Genomic DNA, 16,677 nt, shown 5'->3' with positions numbered 1-16,677 from the left:
GAAAAATAAAACTTCTCAAACACACAATTACAGGTTAGATTTTTTAAAATCCTGCCTTGTAAAAACGGAGGCTAATTTTGAATACATTAATTTTTGAAGACATTAAGGTTTAGTAATTTATCACCTATGATTGACTACATAGCAAACATGTCACACAATTTCCAAAAGAAAACCACCAAAATAAATTTTTTTTTTTTTTTTTTGAGACGGAGTCTCGCTCTCACCCAGGGTGGAGTGCAGTGGCGCGATCTCGGCTCACTGCAAGCTCTGCCTCCCGGGTTCACACCGTTCTCCTGCCTCAGCCTCCTGAGTAGCTGGGACCACAGGCGCCCGCCACCACGCCTGGCTAATTTTTTGTATTTTTAGTAGAGACAGGGTTTCACCGTGTTAGCCAGGATGGTCTCGATCTCCTGATCTCGTGATCTGCCCGCCTCCGCCTCCCAAAGTGCTGGGATTACAGGCGTGAGCCACTGCGCTTGGCCCAAAATAACCTTTTATACTCACCACTGCAGAGTTTAGTCAGTTAAGTAGACTGGTTATTATACTAGGAATAATCCATGTGTACCGAGAATAAGACAGTAGAGAAGAATGATTTCCAGCAGTCTATTTTATAACTAAACCCACAACTTTTTAATATACTACTTACTATCCATTATAAGGGGCAACTGATTGCTAAAATCCCCAACTTATTTCCTGGAGAGATCAGAAGTCTATCTGCATTCTCTTGGTAAGAAACACATTAGCAGCTCTAAGACCCCATGAACTTTCACAAGCCACAGAAATTCTGAAAGTCAACCTGAAGGGCACCTAACAAATGGCCTAACAAGAGATTGATAGCAACCCTCAGACATAATGAGAAGGCAGAGAACGCACAGCCACAAAAAAGAATGAAATAATGTCCTTTATAGCAACACAGATGCAGCCGGAGGTCATTATCCTAAGCGAATTAAGGCAGAACAGAAAACCAAATACTTCATGTTCTCACATTTAAGTGGGAGCTACACACTGGGTACACATGGACATAAACATAACAATAGACCTTAGGGACTAGGAGGGGGAGGGAGAAAACAGGGTAAGGGCTGAAAAACTAATTATTGGGTACTATGCGCATTACCTGGGTGATGAGAACAACTGTACCCCCAAACTTCAGTATCACACAATATACCCATGTACACAAAAAAACTTGGACATGTACCCCGAATCTAAAGTAAAAGCTGAAACTGTAAAAAATTTTAAGAGAACAGAAGATACCTTGCAGCTTTCTCTTTACATGTATAAAATATATATTTAAAATAACATATTAAAATATAAAATATATATCCAAATATATAAATATAATATGTATTAAAATATATTAAATATATAGATATAAAATTTATATTTGAAATTTATACATATATATATAATTTTTTTTCCAGACAGAGTTTCACTCTGTCACCCAGGCTGGAATGCAGTGGCGCCATCTCGGCTCACTGCAGCCTCCCGGGTTCAACCGATTCTCCTGCCTCAGCCTCCTGAGTAGCTGGGGCTACAGGTGCATGCCACTGTGCCCGGCTAATTTTTTATTTTTAGTAGAGATGGGGTTTCACCATGTTGCCAGGCTGGTCTCAAACTCCTGAGCTCAAGTGATCCACCCGCCTCAGCCTCCCAAAGTGCTGGGATTACTGACGTCGAGCCACCACGCCAGACCTCTGTATGTATCTTTTTTTTTTTTTTTTTGGAGACGGAGTCTCGCTCTGTTGCCCAGGCTAGAGTGCAGTGGCCAGATCTCAGCTCACTGCAAGCTCCGCATCCCGGGTTTACGCCATTCTCCTGCCTCAGCCTCCCGAGTAGCTGGGACTACAGGCGCCCGCCACCTTTCCTGGCTAGTTTTTTTGTATTTTTTAGTAGAGACGGGGTTTCACCGTGTTAGCCAGGATGGTCTCGATCTCCTGACCTCGTGATCCACCCGTCTCGGCCTCCCAAAGTGCTGGGATTACAGGCTTGAGCAAGCAACATAGTGAGTTCAAGCAACATAGTGAGACCTTGTCTCTACTAAAAATTTAAAAAAAAATTAGCCGGGTATGATGGCATCCATCTGTAGTCCCAGCTATTCAGGGGGCTGAGGTGGGAGGATCGCCTGAGCCCAGACTGCAGTCAACCATCATCACACCATCGCACTCCAGTCTGGGTGACAGAGCAAGACTCTGTCCCCTCCCCCCGCAAAAAAAGTTATCAGTTTTTCCTGAGGATGAAAGGAAAAGCTAAGTAACTTTTACTAGATGCAGGACACCAGCCAAAACAAAAAAAAAGTTATTAACTCTTTTAGAATAAAATAACCATTTTACTCTGCTATTCCTGAAAACACACCATCATCTTATTTGAGAGCTTAAAATTCATCAAAGCAAAGTATCAGTGAACTAGTACCAGGGAAGTTGCAGACTACAATAAAGACTGGGGAAGAGCTAAATTGGGAGAATAACTTGGGCTGAGAAGCAGAAAAATAATAGTGACCATTTCTTTCATAGTGATTTGGAATGGAAGCAGTCTTTATCTGAAGCAGCACTCATTTATTTACTCACAAGTGTACCTCTCACTTCTCTTCTCTCACATTAATTTTCATTTATTTTTTTGAGACAGAGTCTCGCTCTGTCACCCAGGCTGCAGTACAGTTGTGCGATGTCCGCTCACTGCAACCTCCACCTCCTGTGTTCAAGCAATTCTCAGTCTCAGCCTCCTGAGTAGCTGGGATTACAGGCGCGCATCGCCACGCCCAGCTAATTTTCATACTTTTCGTAGAGATGGGGTTTCACTATGTTGGCTAGGCTGGTCTCAAAATCCTGACCTCAAGTGATCTGCCCGCCTCAGCCTTCCAAAGTGCTGGGATTACGGTGGCTCACGTCTGTAATTCCAGCATTTGTGTGAGCCACCCAGCCCAGCATTTTTTTTTTCCTTTGAGATGGAGTCTCACTCCATCTCAAAGGAAGAGATGGTGAAATCTCAGCTTTCTGCAACCTCCACCACCCGGGTTCAAGCGATTCTACCCCCTCAGCCTCCCAAGTAGCTGGGATTACAGGCACCAACCATCATATCTGGCTAATATTTGTATTTTTAGTAGAGACAGCGTTTCGCCATGTTGGCCACGCTAGGCTTGAGCTTCTGACCTTAGGTGATCCACCCGCCTTAGCCTCCCAAAGTGCTGGGATTATAGGTGTGAGCCACCATGCCTGGCTGGCCACCATGCCCGGCCAATTTTTAAAAGAACAGTTAGGGCTTTTTGTATGTGTGTGTGTGTAGAAATAATTAAAAGGGAAATAAAAATGCTTCTTGTAAGTTAAAAAAAAAAAAAAAAAAGTTGAGCATTCTAGTATTCTGTTAACAATCTCCCCTCCCATTTGTTAATATTAAAGGGTACAGTATTCTAACAGCTACTTGAAGAAAGCCCACTGAAGCTTTGAATCTAGGAAATACATACTAATAAAATATTTGTAATGGCAACAGTGAAACTAGTATGGGAGGAGCGGAAGAAGGAGTTCCTTTGCTACAAAGAATAATAAAGGCTAGACAATAATTCTTTCACCAAAAGGTGGCTGATGCTGCTATAGAGAGGAACTCTGTCTTTAAAAAAAAAAAAAAAATGGTCCGGCCGGGCGCGGTGGCTCACGCCTCTAATTCCAGCACTTTGGGAGGCCGAGGCGGGTGGATCACGAGGTCAGGAGATCGAGGCCATCCTGGCTAACACTGTGAAACCCCGTCTCTACTAAAAAATACAAAACAAAATCAGCCAGGCGTGGTGGTGGGCGCCTGTGGTCCCAGTTACTCGGAAGACTGAGGCAGGAGAATGCCGTGAACCCGGGAGGCGGAGCTTGCAGTGAGCTGAGATCGCGCCACTGCACTCCAGCCTGGGCGACAGAGCAAGACTCTGTCTCAAAAAAAAAAAAAAAAAAAAAAAAAGGTCTAACTGTTGTTCTTCTTCTTGTTTTTTTTTTTGTTTTGTTTTGTTTTTTGTGAGACAGAGTCTCGCTCTGTCGCCCAGGCTGGAGTGCAGTGGCCGGATCTCAGCTCACTGCAAGCTCCGCCTCCCAGGTTCACGCCATTCTCCTGCCTCAGCCTCCCGAGTAGCTGGGACTACAGGCGCCCGCTACCTCGCCCGGCTAGTTTTTTGTATTTTTTCAGTAGAGACGGGGTTTCACGTGTTAGCCAGGATGCTCTCGATCTCCTGACCTCGTGATCTGCCCGTCTCGGCCTCCCAAAGTGCTGGGATTACAGGCGAGAGCCACCGCGCCCGGCCATTCTTCTTGTTTTCTTGAGACAGAGTTTCGCTCTTGTTGCCCAGTCTGGAGTGCAATGGCGCCATCTTGGCTCACTGCAATGGCCCCCCCCCCCCCCCCCCCCCCCCCCCGGGTTCAAGTGATTCTCCCGTCTCAGCCTCCTGAGTAGCTGGGACTACAGATGCCCACCATCATCCCAGGCTAATTTTTGGATTTTTAGTAGAGAGAGGGTTTCACCATGTTGGCCACGCTGGTCTCAAACTCCTGACTTCAGGTGATCCACCCACCTCAGTCTCCCGAAATGCTGGGATTACAAGTGTGAGCCACTGCATCCCGGCTCCTTTTCAAGTTAATGGAAGAAATGGGGTATTAGGTGTTGAAGTGTCATTTGGGGCTGGAGGCACAGAAGGGAAAGAGAGTAAGAGCATATGTACTGGGGACAGTCTTCAATCAGTACTGTGGTAAAGCTGACTCCCAGATAAGCTTTGTCTTCTGCACAGGGTTCAGTTCTTAGGGAGCTCCTTGTCTGGCAGGCAGAAAGAACAAATAGCAGCTATAGGGTATGATGACTACTGTAACAAGGGTTAACACACTTCCTACCACCCTGGCATAAAGGATGACTTCAGTGGGTGAAGGGCTTTAAGGAGAGGAATTGCTACAGCTGGATATTAAAGGATGAGATGGACCTTGCCTAACTAACTACAGAACTGGTGAAAAGTATATAACAAAAACTTAAATACGTATGGAATTAGACCAATTCTGTGCAGAAGAAATTTAATGTAACTGAGTGGAACTGTATTAAGCCATTTCAAATTAATATTATTATAATTATTAATCTTACCTAGACTGGAGTGAGCACAGTGGTGCAATCGTAGCTTGCCACAGCCTTGAACTCCTGGGATCAAGTGCTTCTCTTGTCTCAGCCTCCTGGGTAGCTGGGACACTACAGGCATGCACCACTGCACCCTGCTATTTTATTATTATTATTTTGTAGAGGTGGGGTCTTGCTTTGTTGCCCTAGCTGGTCTTGAGCTTCTGGCTTCAAACGATCCTCCTGCCTCAGCCTCCCAACATGTTGGGATTATAGGCATGAGCCATTATATCCAGGCCTCAAATTTATTATTTTGAGGCTGGGCATGGTGGCTCACACCTGTAATCCCAGCATGTTGGGAGGCCAAGGCCGGTGGATCACTTGAGGTTAGGAGTCTGAGACCAGCCTGGCCAACATGGCAAAACCTTGTCTCTATTAAAAAAAATACAAAAATTAGCTGGCTGTGGTGGCGTGCACCTGTAATCTTAGCTACCTGGGAGGCTGATACATGAGAATCACTTGAACCCGGGAGGTGGAGGTTGCAGTGAGCTGAGTTCACACTACTGCACTCTAGTCTGGGGTAGAGTGAGAATCTGTCTCCAAAAAAAAAAAAAATTATTTTGATGTGGTTTCAGAGACCATGTTCTAGCCCTCTGTTAAGGGTAGCCTGTTTATTTCACTTATTTAACATTTATACATGAAACCAAAGAACCAAAGATAATCCTTATCTGTGAGTTGACGCTGGTGCCACAGTACCAACAGAAGGCTGCCTCTCAAGCACATGCTGTCCTCTCTCTGCTCTCCATAGCCCAAATGACATTTTTGCTGGTGTAGAGTAACCTAAGCTTCACTTCTTGTTCTCCCAATAAGAGACTATGTTAGAGACCACCAGATCCCTCCTTGCCACACTGCAGACCCATATCCCTGGAAGCAGCTCTGAGTTAAGACTGTCTTTGGAGCAGCCCTACAGTCTTTTCATCACTTGGAATATGAGAAAGACTGAGGATCTATAGCAAGTCTATCACCTTGAACAAACATGCTACAAAATAGGAACAAATTACACACACATAATGCAGGATTTACACAACACCTAACAGGTACTTCTATGAATTTTGGACAGATGCTGCCTGAGCAATGATTCCCAAACCTACTCTACTATCAGAATATTCTGAATATTCTACTATCAGAATATTCTGGTGAGCTTTAAAAAATATAGATCCTGGCTGGACATGGTGGCTCATCCCTGCAATCCCAGCACTTTGGGAGACCAAGACAGGTGAATCACCGGAGGTCAGGAGTTCAAGACCAGCCTGGCCAACATGGTAAAACCCCATCTCTACTAAAAGTACAAAATTAGCCTGGTGTGGTGGTGCATACCTGTAATCCCAGCTACTCAGGAGGCTGAGTCAGGAGAATCGCTTGAACCTGGGAGGCGGAGGCTGCAGTGAGCCAAGACTGCGCTACTGCATTCCAGCCTGGGTGACACTGTCTCAAAACAAAACAAACAACAAAAAAAAACTACAAAGCCTATCTCAAAACTAATATAATCCTCATATATGCAATAATAGAATGTATGACTCAATGACTAAGTCTTTTGTCTTTTTCCCCTTTTGTGGAGAATGGGGTCTTGTTATGTCACCCAGGCAGGTCTTGAACTCCTGGGCTCAAGCTATCCTCCTGCCTCTGCCTCCCTAAGTGCTGGTATCACAGGCATGAGCCACTGTGCCTGGCAGAGTAAGCCTTGAAGTTTCACTTCTATTGTGGGTACAACCAATATTTAACACAATCTCTAGGTAGTAAGGACAATCTCTAGGCATGGAAGAAGGGAAAAAGAAAAAAAAAAAAAAAAGCCTGCAGAAATGGGCACACATGATAGGGTGAACTGTTGTGGTTTTTATTTTTATGAATTATAATATCTCTGTAACCTAGGACTCACTCATGAAGGCTACTTAGTAAAACCAAGACAACTTTTATTTGGTAAAGGGGTTCACCTGTAAAGTTAACATTAAATCAGAAGCTAACAGTTTAAATACAACAATGGACACTTGTACCAAATACCAATGTGGTAATAATAAATAGCAATATAATGGACAGGGAAAAAAAATTACAAACCAAGAGTCACTATTATTTTATACTCTCAACATAACCTTAAAAATTTTTAAGTAGGAGTAGAAAGGTATAAGAGATAAAACACAGGAAATACTAAAAAGAATTAGGATATTCTCTATTATAGAAAAGTTCTGCATCATACCTCTGTAAATGTAAAATATCTTCTACCTGCTTTATAATATGTGATAGTGACCATGCTAGTCCAGAGATTTGTTATATTAGAGTTTATTTAAGCAAATAAACAAAAAGTAGTGGTTGGAATAATTAAAAATTTTCAGTGGTCCAAGTGCACTGCATTAAAAACAGAAGTGCTAACCAATATCGCCTCTAAGGATGTTCTGTTCTTATCACACAAAGATGATTGAAGAATTCTGAAAAGTCCTGAGTTAAGAAGATGAGTAAGCTCAAAATCTTATTAGATACTGAACTTTAATATTATCGTCAGTCAGAGCCTAGTAATGCATCACTGCAAACGTTGGCAAACTTTTTAAAAGTTGGTAACATTACTGCTCGTCTGAAAAATACACACTGAAGACATGTATAAACCAGGCACAGTGGCTCACGCCTGTAATCCCAGCACTTTGGGAGGCCAAGGTGGGTGGATCACCTGAGATCAGGAGTTCGAAACAAGCCTGACCAACATGGTGAAACCCTGTCTCTACTAAATACAAAAAATCAGCCGGGTGTGGTGGCACATGCCTGTAGTCCCAGCTACTTGGGAGGCTGAGGCAGGAGAATTGTTTGAACCTGGCAGGTGGAGGTTGCAGTGAGCCAAGACTGCGCCACAGTACTCCAGCCTGGGCAATAAGAGCGAAACTCTAACAAAAAAAAAAAAAAAAAAAAAAAAAGGCCTGTATACTATACCCAAGAGCAGTAATGTACAGCCTCGACATTGTTTTTCTAGAGATACACATTGATGAATGTTTTTCTGTCAAAAGAGATTTTAAAAATGAATGTATAAAATAATTAGCTACAGAACCAAAAGCAGGAGGAAATTCTGGGAAACACAAAGACTATTCAGAGCCAGTCTAGGGAAGAACAAAAAAGGCATAAGCACTTGTCCTACATCCGTGACCTTAGGTGAATCACTTTGCCTCTTAGTTTTCTTATCTGTAAAATGAAGGGATTGACTTAAATTTTCTTTTGGCTTTAATATCCTATAGTTTTTTTAGGTTATCAATTCGAGTAATACTTATAGGTTAGAAGGGAACCAGTATCACCACTTCACAGTTTTTTTTAAAAAAAGACGACTTTTTTTTTTGTTTTGAGAAGGAGTTTTGTTCGTCATCCAGGCTGGAGTGCAATGGCGCAATCTCAGCCCACTGCAACCTCCACCTCCCGAGTTCAAACAAGTCTCCTGCCTCAGTCTCCCAAGTAGCTGGGATTACAGGCACCCACCACCATAACTAGCTCATTTTTGTATTTTTAGCAGAGACCGAGTTTCATCATGTTGCCCAAGCTGGTCTTGAACTCCTGAACTCAAGCGATCTGTTTACCTCAGCCTCCCAAAGTGCTGTGATTACAGGCGTGAGCCACCATGTCTGGTCAATGCTCATATTTTAGAAATAATTCAATTAATGAGGAATAGGTAGAAACAACGTACTAGAGGCAAAAAGTTAGGGCAAACAAGGATTGCTATGCCCAAAAGAACAGTTCTGAAAACTAAAGCATGTACACATGCCACTTAACATCCAACAACAAAGTTCCTACTAATTTGAAGTAACAAAAGTTTTTTTTTTTTTTTGAGAGGAGTCTTGCTCTGTCGCCCAGGCTGGAGTGCAGTGGCGCAATTCTCGGCTTACTGCAAGCTCCGTTCATGCCATTCTCCTGCCTCAGCCTCCCCAGTAGCTGGGACTACAGGTGCCCGCCACCATGCCCGGCTAATTTTTTGGTCAGGAGTTCAACATCAGCCCAGTCAACGTGACAAAACAAAAATTAGTGCTGGGCACTATGGCTCACAGCTGTAATCCCAGCACTTTTGGAGGCCGAAGTGGGTGTATCACCTGCAGTCAGGAGTTCTAGACCAGCCTGGCCAACGTGGTAAAACCCCATCTCTACTAAAAGTACAAAATTAGCTGGGCGTGGTGGTGCACGCCTGTAATCCCAGCTATTCCGGAGGCTGAGGCAGGAGAATCACTTGAACCCGGGAGGCAGAGGTTGCAGTGAGTCAAGAAGGCGCCACCACACTCCAGACTGGGCAAAAGAGGAAGAGTCTGTCTCAAATAAATAAATAAAATAAAAATAGGGCCGGGCGCGGTGGCTCAAGCCTGTAATCCCAGCACTTTGGGAGGCCAAGACAGGCGGATCACTAGGTCAGGAGATCAAGACCATCCTGGCGAACACGGTGAAACCCCATCTCTACTAAAAAATACAAAAAACTAGCCGGGCGAGGCGGCGGGCGCCTGTAGTCCCAGCTACTCGGGAGGCTGAGGCAGGAGAATGGCGTAAACCTGGGGGGCGGAGCTTGCAGTGAGCTGAGATCCGGCCACTGCACTCCAGCCCAGGCGACAGAGCCAGACTCCGTCTCAAAAAAAAAAATAAATAAATAAATAAATAAATAAAATAAAATAAAATAAAAATAAAATAAGCCGGGCCTGGTGAGCATGTCTGTAATCCCAGCTACTCAGGAGGCTAAGGCACAAGAATCACTTGAACCCAGGCAGCACAGGTAGCAGTGAGCCTAGATCATGCCACTGTACTCCAGCATGGGTGATGGACACTGTCTCAAAAAAAAAAAAAAAAAAAAGATATCTAACAGGAAAAATGTTCATAACACGCAGCAAGGTTACAAAGGAGGATGCAGAATAGGATTCCAACCTAATTAAAAATAAGTAAGGCCTGGTGTGGTGGCTCATGCCTATAATCCCAGCACTTTGGGAGGCCGAGGTGGGTGGATCACCCGAGGTCAGGAGTTCTAGACCAGCCTGGCCAACATGGTGAATCCCCATCTCTACTTAAAAAAAAAAAAAAAAAAAAAATTAGCCTGGCGTGGTGGCAGGCTTCTCTACTAAAAGTACAAAATTAGCCGGGTGTGGTGGTACACGCCTGTAATGCCCAGGCCGAGGCAGAAGAATCACTTGAACCCGGGAGGCAGAGGTTGCAGTGAGCTGAAATCACGCTATTGCACTCCAGCCTGGGGGACAAGAGCGAGACTTCATCTCAAAAATAACAAATAAATAATAAATAAGTAAATAAATAAAATATAAATAAATAAATAATTAAAAAACTAAGCTGGGTGTGGTGGCTGACATCTGTAATCCCAACATCTTGGACGGCCTGGGGGAGTGGGATTGCTTGAGGCCAGGAGTTCAAGGCCAGCCTGGGCAACCAACACAAGACTCCAAGACTCCGTCTCAAAAAAACATCTTTTGTTCCTTCAATTAGTAGGAACTTTGTTGCTGGATGTCTTTACAAAAAAAATTAGCTGGGCCTGGTGATATGCACCCTATACTCCTAGCTACCCAGGAGCTTAAGACCACAGGATCGCTTAAGGCCAGGAGTTCAAGGTTATAGTGAGCTATGATCACACCACAGCACTCTAGCCTGGGGAACAGAGTGAGACTCTGTCTCTAAGTTAATTAATTTAAAATAATCATCATAATTTAACGAACTAGACAAACAGCAATCCCAATTATCTCACCTTAAGTCAGGACAGCATTACATCTTGCTTGGACCAATGCAATGGCCTTCTAACCAGTTTCCCTGCTTCCCCTCTTGCTCCATTACCTACCATTTTTCATGCAGTGGCCACGGATTTCTTTTTTCTTTTTCTTTTTTTTTTTTTTTGAGACAGAGTCTTGCTCTGTCGCCCAGGCTGGGGTGCAGTGGCCGGATCTCAGCTCACTGCAAGCTCCGCCTCCCGGGTTTAGACCATTCTCCTGCCTCAGCCTCCCGAGTAGCTGGGACTACAGGCGCCCACCACCTCGCCCGGCTAGTTTTTTGTATTTTTTTTAGTAGAGACGGGGTTTCACCGTGTTAGCCAGGATGGTCTCGATCTCCTGACCTCGTGATCCGCCCGTCTCGGCCTCCCAAAGTGCTGGGATTACAGGCTTGAGCCACCGCGCCCGGCCGTGGCCACGGATTTCTAAAATGTAAATCCATCATCAGCAAGAAGACTTCCCTTCTGAAACCACCATGCTGAAAACCAAGTCCAAACTCTTTCACATGGCCTACCATGTGCTTCAGGGCCCTATCAGCAGATCTGCATCCAGTCTGATATACTCTCCTCTAATCATACTGAACTGCTTTCAGTAGCCAGAACATTCTAGGTCTTTCCTTTCCTGCCTCTGGGCCTTTGTACATGACCATTCCCTCTTCTAGGAGTATACAAGCAATTCAATTTCTCTGAACTTACTCTATGTTTACACTAGTACGCGAGTCTAAAGATATGTATGTAAGAAGGTTATCTACTACTAGGGTATTTTTCTCTAATGGCAAAAGATTGAAAACAGGCTGGGCATAGTGGCTCATACCTGTAATCCCAGCACTTCAGGAAGCCTGGGCAGTTGGGAGGCCGAAGCAGGTGGATCACCTGAGGTCAGGAGTTCGAAGCCAGCCTGGCCAACATGGCAAAAACCTGTCTCTACTAAAAATACAAAAATTAGCTGGGCATGGTGGCATGTGCCACCATGCCCAGCTACTCGGGAGGCTGAGACAGAACTGCTTAAACCTGGGAGGCAAGGTTTGCAGTGAGCCGAGATCATACCACTGCACGCCAGCCTAGGTGACAGAGCAAGACTTCATCTGCAAAAAAAAAAATTGAAAACAATTCAAACGTCTAGAACAACGAGTATAGTAAGCTACTATTTGTGTTTTTTTATTTCTTATTTTTATTATTTATTTATTTTTGAGATAGAGTTTCACTCTTGTTGCACAGGCTGGAGTGTAATGGCACAATCTCAGCTCACTGCAACCTCCACCTCCCAGGTTCAAGCGATTCTCCTGCCTCAGCCTCCTGAGTAGCTGAGATTACAGGCGCATGCCACCATGCCCGGCTACTTTTTGTATTTTTAGTAGAGACAGGGTTTCACCATGTTGGGGTCAGGCTGGTCTTGAACTCCTGACTTCAGGTGATCCACTCACCTCGGCCTCCCAAAGTGCTGGGATTATAGGCGTGAGCCACCACGCACGGCCTTTTATTTTTACTTATTTTTGAGACGAAGTCTTGCTCTTGTCCCCCAGGCTGGAGTGCAATTGCGCGATTTCGGCTCACTGCAACCTCCGCTTCCCAGGTTCAAGTGATTCTCCTGCCTTGGCCTCCTGCTGGGATACAGGCGCCTGCCACCATGCCCGGCTAATTTGTGTATTTTCAGTAGAGACGGGGTTTCACCATGTTGGCCAGGCTGGTCTCGAACTCCTGACCTCAGGTGATCCACCCACCTCAGCCTCCCAAAGTACTGGGACTATAGGCGTGAGACACCATGCCCAGCCTATTTGTGCTTTTTCAAAAAGATACATAAACTTGGCCAGGCACATTGGCTCATGCTTGTAATCCAGGCAATCTGGGAAGCCGAGGCAGGTGAAACACATGAGGCCAAGAGTTTGAGACCAGCCTGGCCAACATGGTGAAATCATGTCTCTACTAAAACTACAAAAATAAGCTTGGCATGGCCGCACATGTCTGTAATCCCAGCTACCTGGGAGGCTGAGGCACAAGAATCACTTCAATTCAGGAGCTGGAGGTTGCAGTAAGCCAAGATCACGCCTCTCAGTCCAGCCTGGGCAACAGAGTGAAAACTCTGTCTCAGGAAAAAACAAAACAAAACAAAACAAAAAAACAAGATATATAAACTTATATGTTTGAATATACGCAGAATTTTCTCTGGATGGATACATGAAAAATTGGTATTTATTGCCTCTGAGGAAGAAAACTGAGAGTTCAGAGGTGGGACTGAAGATTACTTTTCATTATTAACATTTTGTACTGTTTGAAGTATTTTCCCCTCATGTTCTTACATTAAATGTGGTGGTTATAGAAAATTTGCATAGCACAATTATATTTTGTTTAAAAAGTTGTATTGGCCGGGTGCGGTGGCTCACGCCTGTAATCCCAGCACTTTGGGAGGCTGAGGCAGGTGGATCACGAGGTCAGGAGATCGAGACCATCCTGGCTAACACGGTGAAACCCCGTCTCTACTAAAATACAAAAAAAAAAATTAGCCGGGTGTGGTGGTGGGCGCCTGTAGTCCCAACTACTCGGGAGGCCAAGGCAGGAGAATGGCATGAACCCGGGAGGCAGAGCTTGCAGTGAGCCGAGATTGCGCCACTGCACTCCAGCCTGGGTGACAGAGTAAGACTCCGTCTCAAAACAAAACAAAACAAAAAAGTTGTATTATACGTACATGCCTGCTAATAAAAGCACAAAGTCAACAAACCAGATTATTAACAGTTTTCAGCTCTGGGGAAACAAAGTTAAAGCATTCTTTAGGTTCTAATGTAATTCTACAATCATTAGACTCTTCCAAAGAATGAAACTAAATATTACTTTAGTAATATTTTTAAAAAGTTTAAGACTAACTTTAAGGGAGGAACACTGCAAGAACTGCCTCTGCAACCTCAATCCCCTCTAACAGTTGGGCAGATGCAGCAGCTTCCTCCTGCTGGACTTCTGGCTGCACTTCTCCTCCTGGCTGCACTTCTGTAACTGTTCCAGTGGGCCTCTCGATTCCACTCAAGAAGTCTAGACATTACTGCCAAGTAAACTAGGCAAAAACACCTTTTATCATTTCATTATCTTTTTTTTTTTTTTTTTTTTGAGACGGAGTCTCGCTCTGTCACCCAGGCTGGAGTGCGGTGGCCGGACCTCTGCTCACTGCAAGCTCCGCCTCCTGGGTTTACGCCATTCTCCTGCCTCAGCCTCCCGAGTAGCTGGGACTACAGGTGCCCACCACCTCGCCCGGCTAGTTTTTTGTATTTTTTTAGTAGAGACGGGGTTTCACCGTGTTAGCCAGGATGGTCTCGATCTCCTGACCTCGTGATACGCCCGTCTCGGCCTCCCAAAGTGCTGGGATTACAGGCTTGAGCCACCGCGCCCGGCCACATTATCTTTTTTTTTGAGACGGAGCCTCACTCTGTCGTCCAGGCTGAAGTGAGGTGGTGCAAAATCGGCTCACTGCAAGCTCTGCCTCACAGGTTCACGCCATTCTCTTGCCTCAGCCTCCCGAGTAGCTGGGACTACAGGCGCCCGCCATCACACCTGCCTAATTTTTGTCTTTTCAGTAGAGACGGGGTTTCACCATGTTAGCCAGGATGGTCTCGATCTCCTAACCTTGTAATCTGCCCACCTCAGCCTCCCAAAGTGCTGGGATTACAGGTGTGAGACACTACACCCGGCCCATTTCATTATCTTTATTAGAAAGTTTCAGTGCTACTTCCTACTGTACTGCATTCCCTTTTCCTTTAGAAATTATGCATACAGGCGGCTGGGCGCGGTGGCTCAAGCCTATAATCCCAGCACTTTGGGAGGCCGAGACGGGTGGATCACGAGGTCAGGAGATCGAGACCATCCTGGCTAACACGGTGAAACCCAGTCTCTACTAAAAATACAAAAAACTCGCCGGGCGAGGTGGCAGGTGCCTGTAGTCCCAGCAAAGTAGTCCCAGCTACTCGGGAGGCTGAGGCAGGAGAATGGCGGGAACCCGGGAGGCGGAGCTTGCAGTGAGCTGAGATCCGGCCACTGCACTCCAGCCTGGGTGACAGAGCAAGACTCCGTCTCAAAAAAAAAAAAAAGAAATTATGCATACAGGCAACAGGAAAAGCTTAAAGAAACCTACCTATAGGTTTTACATACACATTCTGGCGTATATCCAAATCCGTAGTCCCCTCCCCAATATATACACATAGTTACTCTCGCATGAGATCATATCATACATATTGTTGATAATCTGCTTTCTTCTGTACTTTTTTTCAAGTATCTTGCCATTTCAACATATTTTTTATACATAATGACTACACAACATTGTATTATAGGGATGTATCATAATTTAACCAATCCCCATTGTTAAATATTGTTATAGCCAGATTTTGGTAATTCTGCTTTAATCTAACTTAAGAAAAGAAAAAAACTTATTTGCATTAAAAAATTACACAAACTATACAAAACCAACAAAAAGTGACCCCCAAACCAAACTACCCTCACACTACTAGTTTTGACTAATTATTTCCATGTCTGTTTAGTCTTTTGCCCTGGTCATTATTCATCCAATTACTTACTTATTGAGCTTCTGCTATATGCCAGGTTTTAGTTCGGGATTTTCTTTACTTTTATTCCATAATAATTAATTTTTTGGTACTATGCTATTAAAAAACCTCTCTCATAAGCATTTTGCTGGTTAACAGTCCTCTTTTTTTTTTTTTCTTTTTAAAGGCAGAGTCTCACTCTGTCACTCAGGCTGGAGTGCATGAAGCCTCAACCTCCTGGCTCAGGTGATCCTCCCATCTCAGCCTCCCAAGTAGCTGAGACTACAGGTGTGCACCACCACACCTGGCTACATTTTTCTTTTTTTTAACAGACAAGGTCTCACTAAGTTGCCCAGGCTGGTATTCATCTTTTTAAATGGGTTAGGGTTTTATATCCCTCACAACATGCGATGTGACCTTGTTCTCTTACCCACTTCTCCACTGCTCAACAGATTTTCTGATAAATCTAACTCATTTTCCTCTGGCACAATATTTCTGTTTAGTTTATTAACATCTGTATTATCTGGTGGTCACTGAAGTTCAGTTTAATGCAAAATATATACAATAACCAACTTGGCCTGGCGCAGTGGCTCACGCTTGTAATCCCAGCACTTTGGGAGGCCGAGGTGGGCGGATCACCTGCGGTCAGGAGTTTGAGACCAGCCCGGCCAATACAGCGAAACCCTGTATCTACTAAAAATACAAAAATTAGCTGGGCATAGTGGTGCGCGCCTGTAGTCCCAGCTACTCAGGAGGCTGAGGCAGGAGAATCAGTTGAATCCAGGAAGCGGAGGTTGCAGTGAGCCGAGATCGCGCCACTGCACTCCAGCCTGGCGACAGAGCGAGACTCCATCTCAAAAATAAAGAGGAAAGGGAAGCCCGAGGAAGTCACCTCTAATAGACTTGCCCGAGGCCATACAGCTATTAAGCTGCATGGCCAGGACTTGGTGTCCTAATACGATTAAAATCAAATTTATACTTCTTTTGCATTTCCTGTTACACCCAGATCAGGGCCTCTTCTTCAGAAAGTCTTTCCTAATATCTTTCCCAAACTCCTGTAACTGACAATCTCTCCCTACACCCTGAACACTTTTTTTTCCTGGGAGACTGAGTTCCGCTCTTTTACCCGGGCTGGAGTGCAATGGCACAATATTGGCTCACTGCAACCTCTGCCTCCCGGATTCAAGTGATTCTCCCACCTCAGCCTCCTGAGTAGCTGGGATTACAAGTGCCCGCCACCACACCCAGCTAATTTTTGTATTTTTAGTAGAGACAGGGTTTCACCATGTTGGCCAGGCTGGTCTCGAACTACCGACCTCAGGTGATCCA

The 16,677-nt window shown here is 44.7% G+C and overlaps 1 protein-coding gene across 3 annotated transcripts in view; it reads right to left on the bottom strand.

Moving 5' to 3' along the window:
• Positions 1–16,677, bottom strand: part of CTCF (CCCTC-binding factor) — a 78,113-nt gene that overhangs the window by 46,979 nt on the left and 14,457 nt on the right. The window lies entirely within an intron of this gene.

This window comes from Macaca mulatta, chromosome 20, assembly GCF_049350105.2.
Source record: "Macaca mulatta isolate MMU2019108-1 chromosome 20, T2T-MMU8v2.0, whole genome shotgun sequence".
In the NCBI taxonomy this organism is placed as follows: Eukaryota; Metazoa; Chordata; class Mammalia; order Primates; family Cercopithecidae; genus Macaca; species Macaca mulatta.
The sequence above is the reverse complement of the archived record's forward strand: the minus strand, read 5'-3'. Positions and strand labels throughout refer to the sequence as shown.